General features: G+C 37.0%; 1 long non-coding RNA gene and 1 pseudogene across 1 annotated transcript; one reads left to right on the top strand and one right to left on the bottom strand.

Moving 5' to 3' along the window:
* The first annotated feature begins 4,637 nt into the window (after positions 1–4,637).
* LOC116288567 (uncharacterized) lies at positions 4,638–19,422 on the top strand. The gene is made up of 3 exons (XR_004196203.2): positions 4,638–4,932; positions 10,739–10,819; positions 19,324–19,422. It is a non-coding gene; the product is annotated as an uncharacterized LOC116288567 (long non-coding RNA).
* On the bottom strand, positions 12,704–15,520 carry LOC116288565 (uncharacterized; annotated as a pseudogene).
* Positions 19,423–22,187: the final 2,765 nt, after the last annotated feature.

Genomic DNA, 22,187 nt, shown 5'->3' with positions numbered 1-22,187 from the left:
TATGAAACGTGACCGGCGTCAGATCTTCTCCGCTAAATTTGTTTGGCTCCATCGAAAAGTGGGCCGCTCTTCTGCTGTTCGGGGAAGTTCGATAGGGGGGCAAAGGCTCGTCATTCTCATCGACAAGCCTAAACCCCACATTCGCGCTCATTCCCGTGTTAATGCTAATGGTGCAAATGACTAACGCAGGACCTCCAACTTCAACCCACATTCCCATATCAAACCACTCATGCCTTGCGTACTCCTTTACGTCTAAGTAGTGAACGTAATGCGTTTCACTTAAATGCGGATTCATATAATTTAAGAATCACAGATTCTCACAGGCTTAACACTGTAAGAGTGCTGATGGTCGCGTGATTATAAGGTCGATCTCTTTGATCTTCTATGCTATTTATGCACGCCGACGCCGTGTCATCTACGCGTATTTGCAACTTTACCTTCCCATGGCAATCAGCAACCATGTGAAAAGTCCAAACCGAGAGATTTTCGGTGCTGGTGTCGGGCGGCTCTACCGAGAAATGTGTAGGCTCTCTGTTGTTTGTCTTCGCGCGCATGGGCTGTAATACTCCATTGTCGTCGCAGAAACGAAATCCTACGTTTGCATCACTCGCCGTACCAATGCAAATACTGCATATTATCAACTTCTTTCCTGAGTAGTTCAAATTCACGGACATGCCCGTGACATCAACCCAAGATGCTTGGGTGTATTTTTTCTCGCCTGTGTAAGTCGTATAAACGCAATCTACTCCAGTTACGTAGGGGTTGTTCATCGCCATATATAATAGCTCAGACCAATGCTTGCAGCTGCTAGACCGGCTTTTAATAAGTTATGGTCATATTCCTCAGGTATCGCAGGTAGGACCTTCTTTGATGGTTTCTTAACTGTGGGTAGCTTCGTTTCGTGTGACTTTTTTGGCTTCTCTACGAAGTGAGGAATGTTCCTAAGAGTGTCAGAGTTCACGTCGTTCACCCCAAACTTCATATCCTTAGTAGCTCGCTGCAGTTTGTTGTTGTATCCTACTACAGAACCAGTATTTATAGATAAATTACTAGGCATTAACCAACAACCCGGGGCTACTGCATAGTCCAACCTCGCCTTAGAATTTTGTATGGCTAGTTGGTAACGCTGTACGCCCTTGCTAATGTCGCCCTCCAAGATTGAACTTTCAAATAAGATCAAGGCTTCGGCTCGCGTTTCTTCTGCGGCGCCAGTATTTCCGATTATGCTGGATCGGGTGTTTACCTGAGCTCCAAGGATAGAATACACGTAAGCTTCTATGCTGCGGTTTAAACGGGCAAGGCCGGCTTTGGTTAGTCCTTTACCTTCTGGGGGTATGAAATTAAGATATTGCTTTGTTTGCTCGTCGTTGGTAATTTTGATAATCAGTGGATTAGCCCCTGCATACTTACCGCCCTCGTCTTTGAACAAAGGTCCGTCTCTAACTTCCTTAGTGGTCTTAGCGTTTGGTTCAAAGAAGGTGCTACTGTCGTGAGTTTCTTTGTGATACCCAGTGTTCCATCGTAGATTCAACGCATGAACTTCCTTATCACTTAGCTCGTGTCCACCAATCCCCCAATAAGCCCAAATATGCCCCAGACCATTGTTAGCGCCGGCAGTGCATCGGAAATCCTTCCCTACAACGTCAAACTCCTTACAAAGTCTGTCATAAGCCGGCACGCTGTATTTGTTATCTCTTGGATAAAACGCAGCATCTCCCGGCAGCGCAATAACACCCATTTCATGCAGTATTCTTCTAACCGTGAAGTGAAAATGAAACATAAATATTGAATTCTTCATCAAGCTTACGCTTACACCACAGCCGCTAGTGGCACACCAAACTGCAAAGTTTAGTTGCTGCGGCCAATAACGCATGTTAGGACCACTTAACCATTCATGAGATTCCTTAGCGGTGGTATGAATAATGGGTACGTCTTTGAAGATATCCCGCACCTTTAACGGAAAGGAATGCTTGTTAGAAATCCGCATGTTCAGCGTTAGGTCCAAGCTTGGGTGTTTATCAAATGAAACTGCGGGTATCGGATAAGTACTGGTACCAAGCAATAATTCCTTTGACCAACTGGGTTCAACATGCGTTGGCGCTGGCGTTGGCTTATGCATTGGCGAATGCTTCAGTTGATCGTCTATTTGATTAACCAGCGTAGGCTTCAAATCCTCGTTGCTGTACATCCTAGAGCCGTTATAGTAAATACCATCGGGTCTTCTTTCGAACTTACTGGGGTCTGCATGTGGAAACATCTTCCTAAATGCTCTCCAATTCCAGTAATCCCGGTTGTCGTGATGTGGCTGCTCCTCAATATCATTCCCAAAAGCGTCGTACATTAGTATATATAATGGATGTTATACCATCAGCGCCTCCACTTTATCCTGAACTTCCTAAGGAACCTAACGAATTAAACGCTGAAAACTTTCGTCTGAATAAAGCGAACTTAATCCTGGCTTACTTGGAAGGGCAGACAAAACACTATGAAAAAGTTAGAAAAAAGTACGTCAGAGCCCGGAGTACGCTACATAAGATTTCGATAACTTCAGGGTCCATATCTGTTGTGTTAACGGGCTCCGGCGTTGCTACTTCGCTTACTGGACCCGGAATAGTCGTTGGCGTTCCTTTGGCCAGCGTTGGGGCAGCCTGTGGTATTATTTCGGCTGTTGCTACGGGCATTATGAAACAGTTGTCAAGCAAAATATCAAAACACGACACGACAATAGCTCTGTCAAGGGCTAAAGTAAATACGATCACTGACCTTGTCTCAAAGGCTTTGCGTGACAGAAAGATAGACGACAGTAGAATTCTCGCTTATCTTAGCCGAAGAGGAAAAGTACGAGAAATTAAAGACGGACATAAGGAATAAAAAAACAGTCGTAAGAGATCTTTCCGAGGAATCTCGCAAAAAGATCTACCAGGAGGCAAAAGAAGAGCTTCAAAGAAAGCTTGCTCAGTAAACATCTGCTTTGAAAAAAGCAAGACAGGATTCTATTTGCATATTGAACGCCGGCTGTCTGGTTCATATGCAAATTAATTTCACAAATCTATTTCACAAATGTGAAACGTTTTCACAAATGTGAAAGAAAATTGTGAAGGTTTTGATTGGCTGAAAACATATGACGTAATCGTTCACTATCTTCTTGGAATCCATCCTAACAGGGGGTGGTTGGGGTCTATCTTGTAAAATATTTCGTAAATTACGTCAGGGTAATAAGGAATATCCTTATCCAGCCGACAAAACATCCACTCGGCTTTTGTCATATCAGAAACCTCGGGAATAGACTTACCGGTAATTTCAGACAAAAGATAGGGAATAGCTTTGTAATATTTCCCTAGTTTTAATTTTTTCAATGTCTTCCGTAGACTTTGTGGGGTTGGCTCTTCTAAATGGTCTATGATTTTCTTCTTTACTTCGTTGTCTAAATATACCGGTCGATAACCTTGGATATGACTCATCCAGTCCCTAAAGTATTTTATTCTTTTGTATGGCGTCTTCTTACGACCTCCGTTGGAATAATATTGTTCCCTGGTAGCACAAGGCACGGCATTACGAATATTTTTACCGCACTCGTAACACTGTGCTGACGTGTCGTCTTCTATTTGCATTTTCTTACCACAACAAATATACTTATTTGGTTTAGTAGGTACAAACTTGGGTTTCAAGCACTTTACACAGAAATCATAAACAAACTCTTTACAATCTTCGCACTCCATATATAGACTAACATATTTGCGCTGTTGCCCCCAACCACACTTGGAGTGGGTTGTTTCCGTAGGTGGATTTTTGACACGGGTCTTGCCCGTGTTGAGATTGCGCTGGAACCCCCATTCCCTATACTACTGGGCCAACATCAGGGGAAATTGGCCAGAATTCCCAAACGCAGTGGGCGCTATGGACGCAACCCCGCATGAGATATATACCGGCCCATAACAGAGCCCCAGAGATCGTTCTATGGTGGCCACCGTCACTACCACTGTTTCAACACCCAACTTATCATTGATAACCTTGGACACTTGAGATATGTTCAAGCCGGGTTTCTTGGTAGTACACACAATGCGACAGACTGATGACCGCATTGGACCAGGACAGCCTTTGGACCTATCACAAGGTGCAAAAATTTTAGTGGACAGGGCTTATCCTGATGGTGGACCATTGCTGACGGCCGTAAGAGTAAATCAAAATAGGTAGGCCATAGGGTAGGCCATAGGGTAGGCCATGGCCCAGGCCATGGACCCGGGCCCAGGTTTCGTTGCCACCCATATCTTTGTTAGTGTTTCTATTCTGAGAAACATGAAGTGGCGTTGTAAGAATGATTTCCTCTACTTGGCAAATAAACTCCTAGTTGTGACTCCTAGCAACACCCCTCGCTTTACATCTAACGGTAACCCAGTCTCTGTTTGTTTATTTGTGATTACAGTAAATGTACTGATGGTTTTCACAGCCGCCATCTTGGATGAATTTAATAAAAGATTAGTCATTAGTCTATTTTGTTATAACATCCAACATGGGCGCCGTGTCGTTTGTTATTTCATTCTCTTGGAAACGATTGAAAAAATGAATTTAGGTTTTTTCGTAACTCATATTAATAGTTTGGCGCATGCGTATCATTATTGCAAAATTTGGTGGCCATTTTGTATGGTTCCAAGGTAGATTTCATAGATTTTTCTCTGTAGAGTTATTCAGATCCTTATATAGATATAATTCTTCGATTAACCATTGTCTTGACCGTATCTCCCATGGGTATTATATATTATATATCCATACCCGGACCCATAGGCGTCTTTGCTCTCGTTCGCAATGGCAAGGATTTTTCTTATCGACGATCTTAGTGGCGTTTTAAAAAGAATACGATAGGTTGCTGTAACATCTTCTTGTGCATGTACGATAGGCTATAAACCGCAATAACAAAAGAAACTATCTTACAAGGTAAGTTGTCAAGTAGCTAGGCTTTATACCCGGGCTTTATATAACGAAGTCTGCGCTGAGATCACTTACATATATATTACATACATACATACATACATACATACATACAAACTTTATTGAAGCTCCCTTTGACACGGCTTTTCAGCCACAATGTAACAGAAATAAAGTATAAAATAATTTACAATCCATTAAAACTATATACATAAAATATATAATTATTCGAAATCTATAAGGATAATCTATAAAAACTACAAATACTAATCTAATCTTTATTAAATATCCTTTTAAAAAGGCCACGCTTAAAACTATTAATATTTATACTATTTTTTAGATCAGTAGTATTGATATTATGTGCCAGCCAGAGCTTATTGGCTACTGAAACAAAGAGATCTTTTGTTTTAATGATTGGCAAATTTGAATGAAAAAAGATTCCTGATGTCAATGTTTTTGTAAACAGTGAATATCGCTATATTTATTTACATAAATCTCTCAAACCATTTTTGGCGGTTAAGTTATCAATTAGTATCAATATTAGTATCAACTCAGTTTTTGGCTATCAATGTTTTTATTAGTTAATTGATTTCAATGGAAACCAATTATCATTTTTACCAATTGACCATGCATATTGCATCAATACCACATATTTCTCTTTTCATCACGGAAGAAAAAGTGCAAAATCAAAGTGCCTATACCCTTCTGACAATACTCTCAGCGTTGATTCTAAATGGGGTAAGATGTGGAATGACCCGAAAATATTTTATAGTTTGAGTGCGGCTTCTTGAAGTGAAAGGTTTTTCCATGCCATATGCTAATGTTGTGACGTATGAGGAGGCATTTATATGGTTATTTGTTGTTCCTCATAATTCGAAACACCGGCTTCTATGTGAAAACTAACTTGGAATAATTTCGATTAGAGCAATGGGAAAAACAATGACGCATTTTAAATTTTATTTATGTGTGCCAGTAATGTTTTGTATATATATTTTATAATTATTCCTCATACGTCACAACATTAGCATATAGCATGGAAAAACCTTTATAATTTCAAGAAGGCGTACTCAAACTATGAAATATTTTCGGGTTATTCCACATCTAGCTCTTACCCCATGTAGAATCAATACTGTGAATATTAATTGTCAGAAAGCTAAGGGTGATAGGCACTTTAATAATCTTTCAATTTCCAGCTTTTGCTTTCCAGAGGCCAGTAAATATCAGTCAATAGTTGGACTTTTTATCTTGCCTACATGTACAATAACTTAAAAACAGTGAACTAAAGTGTCTAAAATTCGCAGTATGTATGTAAAATTGTGTAGTAATAGGCTGTCTACTGCATACAGAAAGTATCATTGCCGATTTCATGGCTAATGCATAAATACCATCTTCAGGAACCCAGGGGTAAAATTCTGTGCTCTCTTTTATGATGCTTGATGCAATGAGCACAGAATTTTTACCATGATCTTGAATTTTCTCACTATCTGATAATGCTAGAGCCAGGGGAAATAGGAGGACATACCAATAATAAAGTAATTGCCAGCAAATCATGCACATGCTTGGATATATATTTTTGCTTTCAAAATTTTCACCTTGTTTTTTTGTAATAAAATTGTCATTTTTTTACTAGGTAAAAAAACAATTTGAACCACCAGCTTTTCATGGTGTGTCCTCTTTTCTACCACTTTGTTCATCACCTATATAGCCATCAAAATATGTTGTGGACTCCCTAGGCTATGCCCTGTGTTTTGGAGGCTAAATGATGACAATAGTGGTATTTATATATTATAATTATGATCAATATTTATATATATGTGATGATAATTAGATTTTTTAAGCACACTTACAGCACAATCCACACTTAATGTATGCACATCTTTGCAAAGGTTCTGTACATTAAACCGACACATTTCAATGCAAAGCTGGTTGGTTTTACTAAATAAGGTGTGCAAATGCTCATTTGGCAGGAATAAGCCTGTGCATAGAACTATATGTCAATATAAGTTACTGAATGTGTTCTATTGTAAATTAATTAATCTTTTTTGAAATTTTATTATATCATTGCTATCGAAAATTCCTCTCAATGTGGAAGAAATTGTGAGGGGGCATCAATAAATTTCAAAACGTCGTCACCATCAGTTTACTCATAAGAGCAGGATCTTAACAGTCCCAATAAAAGATGAATTCACACTGATTCTTGCTTTTCCAAAACTTAATTAATTTATAATTCCTTGTTCTGAAAGTTTGTAATTATTCCAATTTCAAGTAAAGGATCACAGAAAAATCTGAGAAAACTATTCAGAGCACAGGTATTTGGACTCAAGCAGTGATAGGGGAAGTAAGAAAGTGAAAGCATTTTAGTGTGCAAACAAAATTGTTATGGGATACATACTGATGAGTGTATGAAGTACGAAGGTTTGGAGGAAAGAGAGAAGCATATAATATATAAGGAGTTAAGGATAGTGGAGATTAAACTGTGCTCTTTATATATATATGGTGATGTCAACTAGATTTCCTAGTCAAAAAAATTTCCGTCTTCCAGGAACTTTTTTGAAAAAGAGCAGTAGGAAATTATAAAACTCGAACTCTTGAAAAACTGATAAGATTGTTCAAAAAATTATTCTCATGGTTGAAATCTGTGTTTATTTAACATTAAGAAAAGACAGTCAATGTCATTAACGTTGTCCACTGAATAAAGACATTTAGACATTTTACACATTTAGACATTTATAGACTAAAAGAAATATTACGTGTTTCATAATGTATTCTTTGCCTTGTGTGCATCAGCCTTAACTTTAAATGTAAAATTCAATATTGGTGAATCTGAAATCCAGAATGCCCTGAACATTTAGTGCAGATTTAAGATGGAGAATGGTATTTCACGTTTGTTTTATGCCAGAACGTCAGATGAAACACGCGGTATTTCTTTAAGTCCAAATGTGTAAATGTGTTTATGTCTTTTTTCGGAGGACAACGTTTAATAATGACATTGACTGTATATGCTTTCGTATCCATTAGAAGAATAGCTAGTGCGATATGACGTTTTTAGTGAACATCGGTTGTGAAGGTCTTCTGGTACCTTAAGTATAGTAACTATAGGCTTGTTGAAGAAACAATTTACTAAGGTTTAATTATATATATAAGGTGGCTCGGCATTTCCAAATGGCCGAATCACTGATGTCAATTTTGGACTCATAACTTTTGCGCCCTTTAAGCAATTGCCATGAAATTTCACCAACATCTAAAACAATCATTTAGTTATAATATGGTATATTCTGATTGTATTGTTAATAATCCGATGTAATTAAGCGTTTAAGCAGCACTGTTTTCACAAAAGCTCGTTTTATTTCAATGAAAAATTTGGGGTCCTTTTAGATAAACATAACACATAACCTGGCCAAGTTTAAAGAAATTCCATTCCTTGGCGCTGAAATACCGCTACAGAAAGCTCACCTAAATTCATCATTGTGATAATCTTTTAAAGTTGTGAACTAAAAAATAGTCTTTGACTAAACATGCTTGAAAGCCATAGTTTTTAAAAAGTAACCGCAATTTAACATATATATCCAAATGTCATACCGCAATATTGCCAATCTGTAGCGGTATTTCAGCGCCAAGGAATTTCTTTAAACCTGGCCAGGTTATGTAATAACCTAAGTATATATAATTGACAAAGAATCACAAGTTTTTTTGGGCACAAGTTTTGAAATAATGACAGACTCATAGTTCTAAAAAACCAAATCTTTTCAATAATAAAGCTTATTACCATTTCTCTAGATTTAATCCTATAAAACTTGAATAAAAACAAACAAGAAATACATATGAAATTGAAAATTTACCATTTATTAATATCTAGGTGTGTAATTATAGTTTTGAAAATCTTTTTTTGGTCGCTTAACACTTTATTCATCAAAGTCTTTTATTTTGGAGTTTTCAATCTAAAAAATGAACTTATTTTACCAAATATTTCAGAAATTCCTTTTTGCTGTTAAGTAAAAAGTTGATAATAACTTCACTTCAAACCGGCCCAATAGTCTTCCTGGAACTAGAAAGCTTTATAAAATGTCGAGTTTTTCTCTGTGTGTGCTTTTTTTTGTATCTCGTTAAATTCCTGGATTTTATATTCTCAATTGACTTGTGCCAACTATAATAATACATTAAACATGAGTCGGTAACTGTATTCTTAGTTGAGTGTCCTTATATAATTATATACACATGTGACTATTATGATGTAATCAAATAACTAATAAGTGAATTATTACAAAACAACATTCCTCCCTTTGTTTAGAAAGGTTTTACTAGCCTAATAACAATAACAATGTTATAGATATAAAATGTTTCTAATATTGAAAATGTTTAACTTTTCTGTTGCTAGTTGCTATGCATATAATCTTGTAAATATACTGGTTGTGATCTTGACCTTGTAAATCTTCAAGGGAAATTGATATTTCCTTGTGCAGGTTGTGAAGATAGTTGTTGATTGGTGCTGACTGGCTGATGTTGATGACGATTATTTTGACCTTGTGTGTTTGAAACAGTTATGTCATCTTCCTCATCATCGTTGTGCTGTGCTCTCCTGTCTGTCATGGTCCAATACTTCTTTACATGTGAGGCATTTCTTCTGTGTTTAATAATAATAATAATAATAGGCTTTATATCAAGAGAATAAACCCGTACGAAAATATGAGGCTGACAGTAGCGTGAATCTGGCGCAAGTCAGGCCATAATACATTTTAATTACCATGAATAGAGCGATACTGAGCCATACATCAAAAAATTCTCGTTCATCAGAAGTAGCGAAACATTTGTCTGGCTGTGTTAAGACTTTAATCAGGCCAGAATTCTTTTGTTATCGGGAATCTTTACCGGAAAGGCGATCGCATATTTTTGTAAGTATTTGTCGGACCGTTTTATCGCCCAGAATCAGGCCCGATTGGTACTTTAGCTTGGAATCCCGCGGGTGTATTACCCATAATGCACCTGATATAGTTATTGCTATATACTTGGTTGGATCAGAATTTCTGCATATCGCTGTATATATATATATATATATATATATGTATGTATGTATATACAGCTACATTTCACATTTTAATAAGCCTTGTTTACTTATTACTTAGTTACTTATTAAATGATGAGGTAGAAATGCATGGATCACTGGAAAAGTGAGGTATCATGATCAAACGTAAAAATTGACCAGAGTGACACATAAAAACATGCCTGCCATGCATTGCAATAAAGATACAAAAATCATTATATTTTTTATGCAATGTAATTCATTTATTAAATTGTTGCAATGTTTTTTAATTTGGTGGCCTAAAAATCCATAATTTAAGGAGGAAAATTGACATCTCAGGTTGGCAAGTTTTCTTGATTTATTAGCTGATTGGCTAACATTTACCCCTTCAGATAAGCTGGATATTCTGTTTCAAGGGACCATATTTTCTGACTACTCTTAACTCAATGACTTATTCAATTACTTGTTCAGTAAAATTATATGTATACATAAATATTCGTACAATCCATGATTATACGTGTGTTTTTCTTTGTACCAAAAGCACAAAGAGTTTTTTAGTTATGATATTTTGATATTTAATCGTCGTCGTTTTGCTAGTCTTAATCACTATAGATGTAAACAGATGATTTTTTTAAATAGAAAAAGACATGTATTTGATACATGTATAAGCAAGTGTACATTGCTTTTAGATATATGAAATGTTTTGAGACACATCAAACCCATGATTCTTTAGTGGGTTGCTTATAGGGTTGGTTTATAGTTGATTATATATGAATTGTCTTTTTATTATTACCGTAGGTGCAATATGCTTGGATGTAAACACAAGGGAGTTGAATGTATAAGATGAATCAAGATGAAGATGATTCTGGATTGGCTGAAGTATGTAGGTCCCCTCACAATCATATGTATGAAAGCAAAGGTTTTACATTGTCATCATGATTGACTTCTTTCATCAGTATTTAATCCATCAATGTGTTTACATTGAGCAATTAATTATTGGATGAGGTTGAGCATGATAATTAGGCTGCATGCAACATCATCATCATCATCATCATTATCTTTGAGGGTCTTCACACTTCTGGCTGAGAACATGTGAAAATCCTGTGAAAAACCTGTGAAAATCATGAGCTAATTTTTTGCATTTCACATGATTTTCACACAATTTAACAGGTTTTACAAAGAATTAGACCAGCTGTAAAAAGGAACACTTTCACAGGTTCCAATCCTGTGAAAAACCTATGAATAAATTTCACAGGTTTTGGTTCCAAATCCAGTGAAAAACCTGTTAAACATTAGCCTGTGAAAAATATTTTGTGGAAAATTTCACAGGCTTGGAAAAGAATGAAAACCTTCCAATTGGAATTCAGCTGATGAATAGCCACTCTGTGGAAAACACTACTGTTATCCTTAAGTAGGATTGTAAGAAGGATCGTGGATCCTATGCGATATCTTTTTAGAATTTTTTATTAAGAAACTTTTATAATGTCAAGTTAAATTTACTGTAGCTGTTGATTTAAGTGTCATAAGTATGATCATATGCCTTCAAAATACTTTGAGGAAAATTAGAATTATATAAAGGCACTTTCAGCTGTTTTTACAGGTTTTTCACAGGTTTCTCCACAGAAAATAAAATTCACAGGTTTTTCCCACACAGGTTTAAAATGTTCACAAGTTTCAAAAATTAAGATTTTTCCAAGAATGGACATGAAATCAGCTGTGTAAAATTCAAAAATTAAACGAGACTTACCTGTAAGTTGAAGTTTGATTGGAATTCTATCTGTCACCAGGCGCTGTGGGATTACGCGAGATAGCATTGCGCCTGCGCGAAGTCAGTTTTTAAAGGACTTACCATGTGTGCAGTGGAAAACTACTGTCAGTAATTATTATTACATGGGATGGGACATAAGGACGGGCACGTAATCCCTCAGCGCCTGGTGACAGATAGAATTCCAATCAAACTTCAACTTACAGGTAAGTCTCGTTTAATTTTTGAATTCTATTCTGTCACCGCACTGAGGGCTCACGTGAGACTTCAAAGCCCAATGCACACATGAACACAACATGTTAATAAACAACATGGATTATTGACTAACTGATGTCAAAATCTTATTAGCAAAACTGTTGTCTACATCTCCCTGAATTGGTTTATCATAAAACTTAGCAAATGTGTTTTCTGAACTCCACCCGGCTGTGGACAAATATCTGATCTAATGGCACAGAACATGCAGTAGCTTTAGAGGTAGCCGCTGATCTTGTACTATGTGGTTTAAATGTATCTGTATTAATTCCCGAACTGTTCATGACTACTTTAATCCATCGACTGATCGTGCTTCTGGATACTGGGTGGAATGGTTTCAAATAACTGATAAAAAGTTGCTTGTGGTCTCCACGCAATGACTCTGTGTGTGCTAGATAATTCCTCAAGGTAGTGACAACGCAAAGATTAGAGTCAAGTGGGTATGAATTAAACTTGACAGATAATGGCTTACTCCCTGGCTTAGTTTGCTTAATAGGGGTAGAAATTATGAAAGTAACTGATGTCTCTGTGGTTATCATATCTCCAATACTGAACATATGAATAGTTTGTCCTCTTTGAGCCGATACGAGAGCCATTAACATAACTGTTTTTAAAGTCAAATCCTTTAGTGTTGTCTTTTCTGAGTCACTGGGTATTGTCTTAAGGTAGCGCAGTACCTTTCCTACATCCCATGTTTCTGTGTATCTTGTTGCTGTTGGCCTGGATTCAAATACTCCTATAAGGAAACGTGTAACAGTAGGATGAGTACCAAAGGGAATACCATTAACAGGATTCAGAATACAAGAGAGAGCTGACTTTGCTGTATTTATACTGCTGTGACCAATGCCCTGTTCATATAACTCAACTAAAAAGTCTAATGCTTGGGCAATAGAGGGATTAACGAAGTCAATCTGTTTCCTATGACAATAGTTGTTCCACCTCTTGATATAGGAGTCATACTGTTTTTTGGTCCCTTTCCTCCAGGACTGCAGTATGATGTCTCCAGCTCTTTTAGAAATGCCCTGTGTTTCAAGGGATCTCCTGTTAGTCTGCAGGCCATCAGTATCATTTTCGTGATAAGTGGGTGTGTTATGTCCTTCTTTCCTAGCATTTGTAGAGTTTTTACTTGGTTTGGTAGAGTCCTTGGTACAGCTGTTAACATGTGTAACAGCTGAGAATACCATGGTTGGGTTGCCCACATGGGAACTATTAGAATGCCTTCGGACTCCTCCATCTGTATCTTCTGCAGGCAACGAGATATTTAACTAAATGGAGGGAAATCATAGAAAAATTGGTTATTCCAACTTATTGAGAAAGCATCCACAAAAGTTGCCTCTGGATCAGGTTTCCAAGACACAAAACAAGGAACTTGCTTGTTTAGTCTTGACGCAAATAAATCACTAGAAGGCTCTCCCCATATTTTGGTTATTTGTTGAAAAATGTTTGGGGACAGCATCCACTCCTTGTTATCATTAAATACTCTAGACTCTTTGTCTGCATGTATATTGTCTTTCCCTGGAATATGGGCACATGACAACCAAATTTGCCTTTCCATGCAAAACAGCCAAATGGCTTTTGTAACACCATTACAATCCATGGAGTGTGTCCCCCCCATTGCGTTTATATAGTTAACAGTAGTGGTATTATCAGAATAAATGAGAATATGCATGTGTTGAGTGTAGATTACTACAAAAAGATTTCAAACCATAGAGTACAGCTGTTAACTCGAGGCAATTAATGTGTTTGTTTGACTCACTCTCATTCCACCTGCCTCCTGTTCTGTTAGAACCCATTACTGCACCCCACCCTAAGTTGGATGCATCAGTGTACATGATGTTGTTACACTCAGAATTAGGTATACAAATGGGGTAATCCACATTTTTTATGTTGTCACACCACCACTGTAGTTCTAGCTTACTTTCATCTGATAACTTTAAATGACACAGGTAATTTCCATTGTTCTCCTTAAGGGCTTTAGTCTTATCAGATTCAAGGTTTCTATAAAAAAGAGGGCCATGCAAAACCCCAGGAAAACTAGATACCAACAGACAAATAACTACTGCTAGCTCTTGAATAGTGATGTTCTCACTTCTACGCAATCTGAGGCACTTATTCTCAATGTTGATTATCTTTTCAGGGGTTAAACTCACTGTCATTGTCACAGAGTTAAGGATAAATCCCAGAAATATCAAAACCTGTGTTGGTTCAAGTATTAACAGATTGAGGACCATCAATCTTTATTTCGATTTGTCCTGTCTGAATCTCTTCTGGTTTTGGTTGTACAGCTGTCGCTCGCCGTTTCGCCAGCCTAAAAAAGACCTCCTATTTCGACCTCCATGTCCCCTCGAACCGTAGTTGTTGTAGTTTTTGGAGTCTCTGGAGTAATAACGTGGCCTCGTAGAGGTAGAGGAGCCTGCAGTAGTGGTTGTAACTTTCTTACCAACACGATTCACTTCGGTCAGGTCTTTGACCTCCTTCGCTAAATCATCTCCAAATAGCTGGTCGGTTATATTGAGAGCTAAATTTGCTGAACAGAGATGTTTATAATCATTGTGTAGGTCGGGCTTAATTTGTTCTCTTCGCCTCTGATTAAGCTCTATATTTGCATTGGCAACGAGAGCAAAGACATCAGTAGCTCCTTGGAGTAATTCGTTTCCCGAGGGAATTGAAGACAGCTTGGTGAGCAGTTTATCTATCATGGTTGTCAAGGTGCACATGAATTTGAATAGAGACGTTTGCACTTTCTGCAATTTTACGTCTTGAGAGTGACAGTTGGGCTCAAATTATCCCAGACTGCCTGATTTACTCTTACTTTGGCCAAGTGTTGACAGTTAGCTGGGCGATAGTACTTGTTCATTTTTTCCTGGAGTTTTTCCTCTGTCAGCCCGTCTTTAATCAGAGAGTTTATTATGCTCGCGAGTTCAGTGTCCACATCAGGACCTGTTTCCTCTTTCTGAAGTTCTTGTTTGAGGCTATTAAGCACTTCACTCTTTTCCTCATTAGAGGCTGGTTTGTTTTTGGTGGATCTACCGATTAAATTACCCAAAGACGTATCAACGTCCATACTAGTATCGTCGCTGACCTTTTCACAGCGCTTCTTCGCGGGGGGTTCCTCCTCATTATCATCGTAGACGACTTCTAGCTCTCCTCTCAGTGTCTGAAAAGCCTCCGAAATGGCATTAGCCATTTTCGTGGAAAGCTGAGCAAACCCTTCATGCATTACATCTGAGAGGAGCTGTTTTTCTGAGTTGTCAACAGGATTTGTATTGACACCAATTTTGGCGCCATTTTCCTTCTCCACTACCTGGACTTCGATATGCTCTTTAACCGGGGAGTCCTCTTCAATTCTCTGCTTCCTTTTCTTCGTAGAAACCTCTTTGCTCCGCTTTTGGTCATTAGGGTCGATTTTTGTACTGTTATCGGGCATTTGAGAGGCAAATTATTCCCCCTCAAAAAACTCCTAACTGATCGCTTGTGAAGGCGGCAATACACTGACTTCATGCAGGCGCAATGCTATCTCAGGTGAGCCCTCAGTGCGGTGACGGAATAGAATTCACAGGTTTTTTCACAGGTCATTTTGATGTTACCTGTGTTTTCACAAGTTCTTCACAGGATTTTCGCAGGTTCTCAGCCAGTAGTGAATAGTTACATTGATTTTTTTATACATGCAGTGTACACAGTGTACACACAAAATATTGTAAGTAAACTTAGGTTTTTTTGGTGGGCTTGTAATTATTATTGTGGGGTCGGACACAATATCAACAAAGATAACTGAGTGTAATTAAATAAAGAATGTTAATAGAATAGAAATACACCTATTTGCAAGAACGTTGACATACGAAAATAGAACATTAGTGATTTAGTGGGATAGGAATTATATTAAAAAACAAAAGAAGATCACTGAAGCTGAACTTTTTCTTTTGTCTTTTAATCTATTCCTTTCTCGCTAAATTATTAATGTTCTAATATCGTATGACAACGTTTTTGCAAGTAGGTGTAGATACAGATTAGAAAATTTCTCTACCTCCAGCTCTTCAGATCTTGATTTCCCATTAGTCGTTACTAATGGGAGATCTACTTCCCCCAGTTGTGGATTTGTATGGGCAGTCTTTAATACAAGGCTGAAGAAAAGATCTTAAAAACAATATTTAAAACAAATACTGTTGCGTCTGAAGATAAATAAATAAATACATAAACTGAGGTTTGCATAAACATTGACCCTTTTGTGCATATTAATTCAACTATATCAAAAGTATATCAAAAATTATGGGACATGATGGACTGATATTTTTTTTGAGTTGTCCATCACTAGGGCTTTCTGAAAAAAATATCAGAGATGGTATCCCATAATTTCTAATATACTTTTGATACACTTTTGTGTATATACAAAGGATCATAATTTATGCATATTGCTGTATATACATATTAGGAAGCATTCACAAAAACTCGTTTGGGGGGGGGGGGGGGGGGGAGATGAGAAATTATCCTTTGTGAAAACAATTTGCAGGACCCCCCTTGTTCCATTATAAAAATTTCAGGCACCCCCCTCCCCTATAGAAACTTAATAATTTGAGACACCCCCCTATCCCCCAAACCTGGCATTTCTACACAGGGGGGTACTACCATCCCAACTTGGGTAGGGGTGTGCCGCCAGGACCTCAAAACTCTGACCCTATCCCAGACCTAAAATTTTGATTTTACATACCCTACCCCAGACTAAAACTAAGAGTTGAACACCCCTCCCACACTATACCTGGTTAGTCAATAGATCGCAATCAATATTTACTAACGTTTTTATTGTTTTTGTGCCAGCAGAAAGCTTAGTCTATTCACAAAAATGACCAAATCCTTAACCATATCCCAGACAAAAATGCTACCCTATCCCAGACAAAATGTCAAAAAATAATACCCTACCCCAGACCCAAAAGCCGAAAAACCATAACCTATAGGGCAGCACATATCTGTATAGCAAATATCAAATATAGGGGAGTAGCCCCCACGGGCATTTCTAGACCTCAAATTCACTCTTTATCAATTAAAATAATTATTTAGTATATTATAGTAGAGTGCTTCTCATATGATTCGAAAGCGAAGTCCATAACTTAGCTGTCAGTGCATATATATATCTATAGAAAAATTTCAATTGAACACTAGTCATATGAAAAACATCCGTCCCTTATGAGGACATTTAATTTCTAATTTCTTACTTTACCACAATCAGTTGTTAGCCTGACTACAGGCTCTACACAATCATTAGTACAGCCAGCCAGTCTCGAATCTTCTCACAGTCCTTCTTCCCGATCTTGTAGCTGTTACACTATCTTCTTCAATGACTTCATCACCCTCTTCCTCTTCACTTCCATATCTTCACCAACATTACTTTAATTTTCACTGCCATCTGTAGTCCACTCTTCTTCACTAGCACTACTGCTAAGGGGATTAACACTTTCTTCTTCTTGTCTTCTTGTCTTCTTGTCTTCTTGTCTTCTTGTCTTCTTGTCTTCTTGTCTTCTTGTCTTCTTGTCTTCTTGTCTTCTTGTCTTCTTGTCTTCTTGTCTTCTTGTCTTCTTGCATAGTAATGATGCCTTATGCATTTTAATTTTCCATCTTTGGAGAGGTATTTGCATGAAAGTTGTATTTTTTGAGTTATTTGACTCTTAGCTTCCAAATCCCCTGATTTAATGTGATAAGGCCAGTCATAGTCATCGTACAGTTTAGCTTTCCGATCTTCCTTGTTTTGCTTTCTCTTACAAGCCCTCATCTACCTCAAAATTTGCTCCTCGTAGTGTTTCACGGAATCTTGTAATAAATGTACAGGGACACACAATTCTTTACTGAGGTCTGTAAATGTTTGTTTGTCAGAACTCTGTAAGTAACCTGAAGCAAAACATTTCTTGACTCTTGCTCTTGGTAAGAAGTCATCAATTTCTTGAGGTGATCCATCTTCAGTTGCGGTTGGCGTAATGAAAACATCTAAGTAATGACCTTCTTTTGCCTTATCTGGGAAATGACGTGGAATACACTCCTTTATAGGTGCTTGCAATTGTGTAATTTATTTGGCAATATTCACATTTTGTAGCTGGATCACATGAATCTTGAATATACTCCAAAATACAATTCACCTAACTGAACGTGCATGCCTCTGCATAAAGACCTCAAGTTTCTGCATATAGTGGTATAACCAGGAACAGAAGGCTTGTTGTTAGCTGTTGCATGTTGGTACTCCCTTATGTAAATCAGGTTGAAAAAATGAGAATTTTCAAATGATGGGGTCAACTTTGAATCAATAAACTCTCCCAAAAAAGGTGCACCATCAATTCTTTCAGCAATTTCCTCTGCCACTCCATGCATCCTTTTGCATTCTAATCTCTTTGTTTCTAGTGTGCACTTCTACTGAAAGTTTCTTAATTTCTTCATCTGTGAAGCCATCAATAGTTGGGTAATATTCCCAGGTCAATGTTCCACCATCAACAAGTTTTCATAATATTGTTGAAATATAATTGAACATGTTATTCCGTGGCCTGCAGGTTTATCTTTTTAATTTCAGCTACTCCCCTTCAGAGCTTTCTTTTTTTTCCAGTACCCCCCTTTTATATCTTCATTTTTTTGGGGGACCCCCCACTTTCTCATCAGTCCCCCCCCGCTAACATGTTTTTGTGAATGCTCCCTTATACATATGTATGCATACCCCCCTCACGGAGGAATTTTTTAAAGACACCTCTCTACCCCCCCCCCCCCCCCCCCAGAAATTTCAATTTTCTTCCATGCAAACTCTGGAATTTTTGTTCTTTCTCTGACCCCCCTACTCTTCGGAAATTCCAAATTCCTCTGTGGGGTGGGTATGGATGATTTCTGGAACTACACAACCAAGAAAAATTCAAATATTTTTTCTAATGAAACATGCATTACATAGTATAGCATGCCCTACTACTCTACTATTAATGTCAGCATGCACCATCGGTTTTTGGATTTCTGTTTGCGTAGGCTAATTATTAACTAATCAGAGTGCCCCTTATTATATCATGGCTATGTTATAAATCATATATACATATATCCATATTTTTAATTATGCATATATATATATATATAATATATAAATAGCATCATTATGTGCAATTAAATTTATATGTTGCTCACGCAACCCATGCGTTCAATGTCTGTTGAAGTTAGTACACACATTATATTTTTCAACCACTATAACAATGCTTGAGCATTATCCAAAGCCAACTTTTAGTTGGTTTACTTAGATAATTATCAAGTATTGAAAGATATGACTTGCATCAGGAGTAGAGTATTTTCCTAGAGATTTTAAAGATAACATACCCCTTGTCATCTTCTTTATTGTCATTCTTTATTGTCTCTTTAGGCAGGACAAGCTTCTCTTTATTTACAATTCTATCACCACAATGATATGGCCTTTTTTCTATATTTAAAATTTGAAAACTAATTAAAAAATTAAAGCATACATGTGTTAGTATTGTATTCTATTGTTGTTCTATCTAAACTATTGGGATTCATTGATTTTTATAAATACATCAGCTAAAGGAGCATTCATTGTCATGTAGACAGAAGATTGATTGGTTGCATGCAAAATGATGCTCCATACATTAACTGCTCGTTATGAAGGCTCTCCCTAGGCAGGTATAAAAGCTGGATCGGATTGGTTCTGGATCGGATTGGATCGGATCGGATCGGAATATTTTAATTTTATTTGAATTATTGAAATGTTTTCAAATATTTGATTTGATAGCCTACATACCTTTCTCAAGACAGGTTCGTGCCCTTTTTTTAAGAGTGAAGAAAAAAACGAAAGAAAAATACAATTATTATTTTTTGATTTTTTTCTATTGAAATTTTTGATTGCTGATATTATATTAGGTATTGAAATGATGTAATTCAGTTTTTGTAAAGTGATGTTTTTTCATATATTGGGAATTTCAATCGAAACCAATCAAAAAATCATATAAAATGACAACAAAGCTTGTGGTTAAAGTTGAACATCCAATGTCGTAAGCCTACCCTGGTGGGAACCCAGCTTTCAGTATATGTATTTTTTTCTTTCATCATTATTTTTTCTTCTTTACCCTGTATTCCCTTTACTTTAAACCTTTATTTCCCAATTACTTTACTTTAAAAAAAACATAATTTGGAAACCTTTTCTTTTCCGACTTTTTTCCCTTTTAATTCCTTTTTTCCTGATAAATTATTCGAAAATGTATGGTATGGGAAGACTGGGACTCAAAAATCAAAATGGATAAAAACAATTCTTTGGGATGATTTTTGAACTTTTCACTGTTTTTAGTTAATAATATGGATTTTATTCTTCCTATTTTTTCTTAATTGGTTGATTGTGGGATGGGCATAGGGATTTTACAGAGTTGGAAATTGTTACAATGTTCCTTCAAGGTTACCCAGTGTCCTATATATTGTGCAGACCAGCCTGCGGGTAAAATCTCAAATTAATTCAAATAGATTCTGTCTTTTACAAGTTGTGCATGCATGTACTAGATAATAAGACTAAGTAAGTAAGATAATGAACTTGCATTGAGTGTGTTATGGGATATAGCTAGAGTCCCTGACATTAGATAGAAAGCCACACGGGCTCCACCCTTGTGGTATAGCTCATAAAACACTCAAGTTCATAATATCTAACTATCTTAGAATATGATCACACTTGTCGTTTGTTCCTCTCCCAAAAAGTATGAATCTAATAAGCTTTGGAATAAAAGTAAAGAAATGATATAAAATGAGGATTAACATAGTCAGTTGTACCATGACTAAAGAGATGCAAGGGCTAATTAAGATTTCTGTCAAGTTTAAATAAAATTTCAGGACAGAATAAATTATTGTAAGTTATCACTTTTTAATAATATATAAGTCTGATAAAATTTTAATATGGCTGCAATATTTTAAGCTCCAAGGTCTTTCAATCAAAGCAAAAAGATAGCAAGTCAAAAATTCGAATATAGTAGCACTTTCCCATCCCTCTCCCATGCATCAAGAACTCAAGCATTTCTCCTCGCATATCTCCTTCTGCTCCTGCTGAGAATATTTAGCAGGAAAAACAACGCAAGCTAGTCACAAAATAAAATTCTTATTACTGGGTTGCCTGTACCAGTGCACGCTCCAAGAGCCTCTGGTTCTTTCAATTGTTTTGTTTTGCATGTTTTTAAATTTTTGGACTAGTTGCTCTTTGAATTGAAATGAAAACAAATTGCACTGTGCATGACAGTGCAAGTTTTAGGGGGGGCTAATTGAGTTTCATCTGTCAACTCAACGGAAAACAATGAAAAAAGCATCTAATTCTTCAGTTTTGTTTTGGTTTTTTTACCTGCTGAAGGGGCCTTCAGCCCCCCTTTGCCCCCCCCCCCCCCCCCCAGGATCCGTCCTTGAGCACCTACCATGCAGAGTCTGGTAATTAAGCAGTAACTGTCGAGAATTCTCCCAACCCCCCGAGTGTTGCAATCAGGCTATTTAAATACAGAGAATGTTTTCTATTGCTTTTATAAAATAAATACTAAAGGAAAACATCTCCACTTGCAATAACATCTTTATTTGAATTTGATTCTCATATCAAAATACATATTCTCCATAAATCACGAACTATGATCGTTAGCCAATCAAATTTCGTGTAATAAATGCCAAACAAGGCAAATGTGAAGCGTGAAAGAATTGCTAGCTGACATTTATCAGGGGTGGTGCAGACGGGGGGAAACCCCTCCCCCCCCCCCCCCCCCCACCTCCTCAGGTTTTTCAAAAAGTTAGGATGTTTTGGTTGATATATATTTTAAAATAGACCTACGAGTCTTATGAGCCCCCTCCGTTAATAAAAAGCTGCGCCTTCCCTGTTTATCATTCTAAAACTTTCAAACAAACACCAAGAAATGTTCAAAGATTGAATAGAAATCTTAAGAAAAAAGCACGTGTGTTGTAGCTCCTGAGGGAATTCTCTGAATTCTCGGTGACCAGAGATTATCATGATATGACCTGCTGGAGACCATAGAATTATGCCTGTGGCCCTGACACAAGTCAAAATTTGGAACTTTGTCTTCAAAACATATTTTTTGCGGCATTTTTTTCATCGAAAGAAATTGTAATTTTTAAAGTTTTACCGGGAAAATACGAAAGTTGTGACGTCACAACTGTGTTTACATACCCTCGTGCAAATATGTCTATCAACCAATCACAGCGTGCGCACTATTTAATTTATTTTATGAATAGGTATATAAG

The sequence above is a fragment of the Actinia tenebrosa genome, unplaced genomic scaffold (genome assembly GCF_029948245.1).
Source record: "Actinia tenebrosa isolate PJP-AT-01 unplaced genomic scaffold, QUT_ActTen_1.0 PGA_scaffold10__47_contigs__length_13832649, whole genome shotgun sequence".
NCBI lineage: Eukaryota > Metazoa > Cnidaria > Anthozoa > Actiniaria > Actiniidae > Actinia > Actinia tenebrosa.
The sequence above is the reverse complement of the archived record's forward strand: the minus strand, read 5'-3'. Positions and strand labels throughout refer to the sequence as shown.